Here is a 6000-nt window from a genome sequence, read left to right as displayed (position 1 = left end):
ATTTAAAAATATTTTCAATAATTTTCTCATTTAAAATAATTACTCTAAAATTTTTAGTATTTCGGTTAAAATAATAAGGATGTCCATTTATTGTGTAATTTGAATATAAAGTTTTAACTTTTATATTTGTATTATTACTTCTAATGGTGATGACAAATTTCTATAGGGTGGCTTTTCTTGATATGTTACCTCAGTTATGAATTTTAAATTTGTATCTATTTAATGGCTAAGATTTGAAGAAAACTTTCAAGTTTATAATGTAAATTTAACTACGTGTTAGTTCAAACATAACTGATTGGATAAAACATTTATAAATCTCACAAATGGTTGATCTCAACCTTTTTAAGACTGTTTGATAACTATTTCATTTTTAGTTTTTAGTTTTTAGTTTTTTAAAATCAACCATATTTGTCCTCCATTTTTTACTATGATTTATATCTTCTTAATTATAGTAGTTGAATTCTTAGCCAAATTTCACAAGTAAAAACAAATTTTTAAAAGCTACATTTTTAATTTTCAAAATTTTCCTTGGTTTTTTAAATTATTGGTAAAAAAAACAAATAACAAAAGAAGATATTTGGAGATAGAAGTAATGTTTATAGACTTAATTTTTAAAAATAAAAAACTAAAAACTAAGACCTCATTTGGTAACCATTTTGTTTTTTTTGTTTTTGTTTTTAAAAATTAAATCTATAGAAACTACTTTTACGGTCAAATTTCTTCATTTGTTATCTACTTCTCATCAATGGTTTAAAATTGAGAACTTAAAAAAGTAGCTTTCAAAAAGTTATTTTTGTTTTTGGAATTTGACTAAGAGTTTGACCATTGTACTTAAAAAAAATATAAATTATTATAAGAATTGTATATGAAATATACTTAATTTTCAAAAATAAAAATCAAAAACTAAATAATTATCCAATGAGATATAAATGATTATCCGAGTTTAATTGTTGGTCATTTAAAAATAGAAAACAGTTAAAAAAGTAAAATCTTCGAAAATTCAATGATTAACCTCACTTTCAAGCTTCAAACTAATAATGGCTTATTATATGTCAATTTGGAAGTTTAATAATGCCTTGAATAAACAACTTGTAAAAAACAAATGTTATATACAAAGTGTCTCTATCTAGTGAATATCATAGTGGTGCATAAAATGAAGTTTATTATATAATATGAAATTATTTACTTAAAATATATTGTAAATTAAAGATTTTATTTGAATATTGTATCTTTTCTTCAAAGTCTTTGAATATAATATGGTAACTTGATAGACTTGGAAAAAGCATGTCATGATAAAAATTTAAATCCAACTTTTGGCATTTTCAAAACCTCTAAAATTCTTGAATGGATGATAAAAAATGCTAAATTATAAATATATATAAATATATATCCTTGAATTTGATAGTGATTAGAAAAATACTCTTACTCTTTCCAAAATTTTATTAATAGCCTTAAAAACTTTTAAAATATTGAAAAATACATACCATTCGAATAATTGTTATAAATGGTACGATACTGCTGAAAATATTTTCAAATATAGCAAAATGTCACTGTTTATATGTAATAGACCGCGATAGACTTATTTCACTAAAGTGATAGACTGCGATATGTATAAATTGCCATTAGTATAGATTGAAATTATTAGTACTCTATGTTTATATTTTTATTTTTTAGGCTATATTGAATTATATGCGAACCATTGAGACTAAATTAAAACTTTTAAAATCATAGTAATGATATTAGATTTTGGTCGAATCTCAAATCAATCGGACAAAATTTGTAGGTTAACTTTTAATTTACATACGTTTAAGAATTAAAATAAAATATTTGAAAATTAATGAGTTTAAATTAAGATATTTGAAAGGTTTAGGAAAATTAAGATATTTGAAAGGCTTAGGAACCAAAAAAAACCAAAATTAAATTTGAACTAAGTCATCTATTGTTTAGAAAATTGTTTTGCATTTGATTCTATATAATTCCTTGGTTTTTTTTAATATTTAATAAAAGAAAATTATTTCAAATAGTAAAACTGTTGAAAATATTTACTAAAATTTTAGAACTATCAATGATAGATGTTGATAGATATTGATAGACTTCTATCAGTATCTATCAGTGAGGTTGATAGACACTGATAGAAGTTTATCAGTGTCTATCAGCATTTATCATTGATAGTTCTAACAAATTTTGTTATATTTTGTAAATATTTTGATTCATTTTTCTATATTTAAAAACAACCCTTTAATAAATATAAACATGATACCAACATAAACATAGTTCAATTGAAAAATTAAGTTTTTAATACTACATCTATTTATTGTTTATCACAAAAATAGAATGGAGTGGGATTCACAAAATAAATAAATAAAAAATGAAAGAATATATGATTTAATGACATTATTTTCAAATGAGTAAAGTCTAATATTGAGACAGGAAAGAAGTCACAAGTTCGAATAACTTCTAAAATGACATAAATAGATGGTCATACAAAACCATATCAAAGTTGATGTGCATTTATGAACAAATATTCAAACACAACTTTACAAATTAAATACTTTTCCACCTTTTGAGTACCTCATAAAGTGCAATTAAGCCTTTACCTTACTATGATAATAATGGATGATAAGATTTGTAGGATTGTTCACCGTTCGATTAAAAAACTGTTTGTTTGGTCTAAATCGAATTTTACGAAATGTGATTTGATTTTCAATTTTTTTTTCTTTGTTTAACTTTTTCTTGTTGTATACTATGTTTTATTTATTTATTTTTACAAAGCTTTTGTTATTATTTATTCAACCGTAACTAATAATTTTTAGTTAGGAATGTTAATAAGTATAGAAAAATGAGTCAATTTATTTATAAATATAGTAAAATATTATAGTCTATCAGTGATAGATAGTGATAGATACAGATAGACATCTATCAATATCTATTAAACATCGATAAACATGACATTTTGTTATATTTGAAAATATTTTCATCAATTTTTTCATTTAAAATAATTTAATTAAATATCATTTATTTCCCATTTTTGGCATAATACCAAAACTTTGCACGTGAAGATGCTAAGAGATTAGATAAAACTTATGATTTTTAGGGATTTTTACATAAAAAAAAGTCATCTTTTGACCATATATTTTATAATGTCTTTAAATTTGAATTTTTCTAAAGATGTCTTTTTAGTGTTAATTTGGACAGTTTTACTCTTTTTCCATTTATTTATATTCGTTTTTTTATACATATTTTCCTATTTTTTAAGTTCATGAAGAGAGAAATATATTTATTATAGAGAGAGAAAATGTATTTGATATGTTTTTTCCCATTTTCAATTGGAGAGAGAGAAAATGCATTTAATATAATTTTTTCATTTCCATTTGGAGAAAGAAAATGATATTTATTATGATTTTATTTTCTATTTTCTATTTCATGTTGATATTTGATATTATATAAGATATTCCATTGTTTATTTGGAAATATTCTAACAAATATATGAAATATACTAGTAAATATGTTTGATGTGTACTCAAATACAATTAGTTTCATAAAAATTTGTTGGTTTTTTGATGGATTCATGATTATTTTTAAATATACCTTAGAACATTATATAGATGCTTACAAAGATTATAATCAATATATGAAATATCAATGTACTCAAATATATTGTAGTATCATTCGAAAGTTTCAATATAACTGTATCCATATGACATTATAATATAAATCACAGTATATATTATAATATATATATATCATAAATTCAAAGTAGTCAAAAATAAGCAAAAATATCTATCACAATATATAAATCACAAATGAACCTAATGTTCAACACAATATATATATATATATATATATATATCATAAAACAAGAAATCTAAATACAAAAACTCATTGTTTATATAAAGTAAACTACTATATATATCACAGTATATATATGTACATTTATTCCTTGGTTTGTGTGTCCAAGAACCCTCATCTCTTCATCTCTCTTTCTCCCTATCTTCATCTTCATCTCATCCAGAACCTGTGTCGTCGACTGGATTTGCTCGCCCCATGCCATTGACCAAATCTTTTCGCCCTGCGTCGTCGACCAGATATACAATAGAATGTCGCATACTAACTATATTTAAACAACAATGATAGACGGTACTACAACCGTATCTATATATATTTGTAATTGAATTTGAAAACAAAATATACAAACACAGATCCGTTGTCCATCTATTTTTAACCTCAGATTAGATTGACCATATATATATAGATTATTTGAAAGAAAGCCAAATATATATATGGATTATTTGAAATAAATCCGACCTGTCCAGTCTTAGAACCGTGTCCAGCTATGCCGTTGACTTACCAGATCTGCACACGCCGCTGCTCAGATTTGCCCACCGCAGTATCGTTGTTCATCGTCGACAACCTCCATCAACTTTGACCATTGCGCCACCATCGTTCATCTCTCGCCATCCATTGTGCCTCCATCGATTCCTCTTTCACCAACGAAACCGACTACTCATTGTGTGATCTTCATTCACTTGAATCGCATCATCATCATTAACCACTTATAACTCATGCCACGAGGAAGAAGAAAAAGAGAGAGGAGGAAGAAAGGAGAAAGAAGAATAACGACGAGAAAAAGAAAAAGAGAGAGGAAGAAAGGAGACTGAAGGAGAAAAAAATGGAAGGTACAACAAAGCTTCTTATATATATATATATATAAAGTATTATCAATGGGCATATGGGTATTAAACCCTAGGATATGCATGGGGAGAGATATACAAAAATCTAGTTTATTTATTTTAATATACATATATATATATATATATATAAAGTAGGTGAGAGTTAAATTGTAAATAGCCACTAAAATAGGGAGGCCAATAGATGATTTCCTTTTTTTTTTTTTTAATGTAAAAGATTAAATGTTCAAAATAGTAACGTAATGAGCCTATTTTTAAGGCTTTTATGTAGAAACCCCTAAAACATGTCATAAAGTCCAATTCTTCTTAAATAAAAGTAATTAGTAAATGGGTCGTCACAAGCCCAAGCTCAAAACCACTGACCTATAATACAATATAGGGAATTGGGTTTCGTTTTGAAACCTAACAAAACCGCAAAGAAATAAGATTTATGGCTATTCACATGACATGCGCATGATCACAAATTTCTAAATCTCTTACATGCTCTTGTTTGTTTCGTAGTACTTGTTGTTGATGAAACTACAAATACTAGATAATTGTAGAATAAAAAAACACGATCGAGTTGTGTATACAGAGTAATTGTTGATATTCCTTAACAACAACAACTCTCTTTATTTTAGATTCTGTTTGACCACTTTTCGAATTAATTTTATCTTAATTAAATTTCTAAATTTTTTCTACCTAATTATATTTTAAATATCCATATATTATTACTTTTATTTTATCCATATATTTTATTCAAATCTTTGAATGATTTTTCATTATATATTCAATTTTATTCAAATCTTTGAATTGTTTTTCATAATTTTTGACATACATTCTTAATAAATTAGTTGTATATTTCTCATATTCTTAATAAATTAGTTTTAGATACAAAAAGAAATATCACTACGTAAAAAAAATGATCATGACTGTTGTTACTCACACAAAGTGTTCATCGATTTTGGTTTTGTTGTGGTTTGTTTAATAAGTTACTTTTTTTTATGGTTTTACAATGTATTAGACTCCTCTTTGATGGTTGATGGGATGAGAATTCTCACTACTATAATTTTTAAATTTTTTCCCTCCACCGAGTTAACTATATTATTTGATAATGTACCAGATTGGTTCTGCCAATTCAAATATCGTTGAAGATAAAAATATTTTGTGGTTGATGTCAGTTTTATCAGAATCCCACCAAATTGATTTATGTGTAGTGGTTGATCATGTCTCCCCCGAACACTGGAAATACACTATATTTGAATAATGAATTAGCAAACATTGATCATTCTCCTTAATCTCGTGAGGGCAACACTGAAATCGTTGATTTCCA

At 25.2% G+C, this 6000-nt stretch overlaps 1 long non-coding RNA gene across 1 annotated transcript; it reads right to left on the bottom strand.

Annotated features, from left to right (window-relative positions):
• Window positions 1-3815: 3815 nt before the first annotated feature.
• LOC150031825 (uncharacterized) lies at window positions 3816-4678 on the bottom strand. Its single transcript, XR_016525340.1, has 2 exons — window positions 4306-4678; window positions 3816-4069 (listed from the first exon to the last, which is right to left on the bottom strand). It is a non-coding gene; the product is annotated as an uncharacterized LOC150031825 (long non-coding RNA).
• Between the last annotated feature and the right edge of the window lie 1322 nt (window positions 4679-6000).

Source organism: Benincasa hispida, chromosome 12 (genome assembly GCF_027475165.1).
Source record: "Benincasa hispida cultivar pf3 chromosome 12, pf3_genome.v1.1, whole genome shotgun sequence".
NCBI lineage: Eukaryota > Viridiplantae > Streptophyta > Magnoliopsida > Cucurbitales > Cucurbitaceae > Benincasa > Benincasa hispida.
This window is presented reverse-complemented; position numbering and strand designations above follow the sequence as displayed.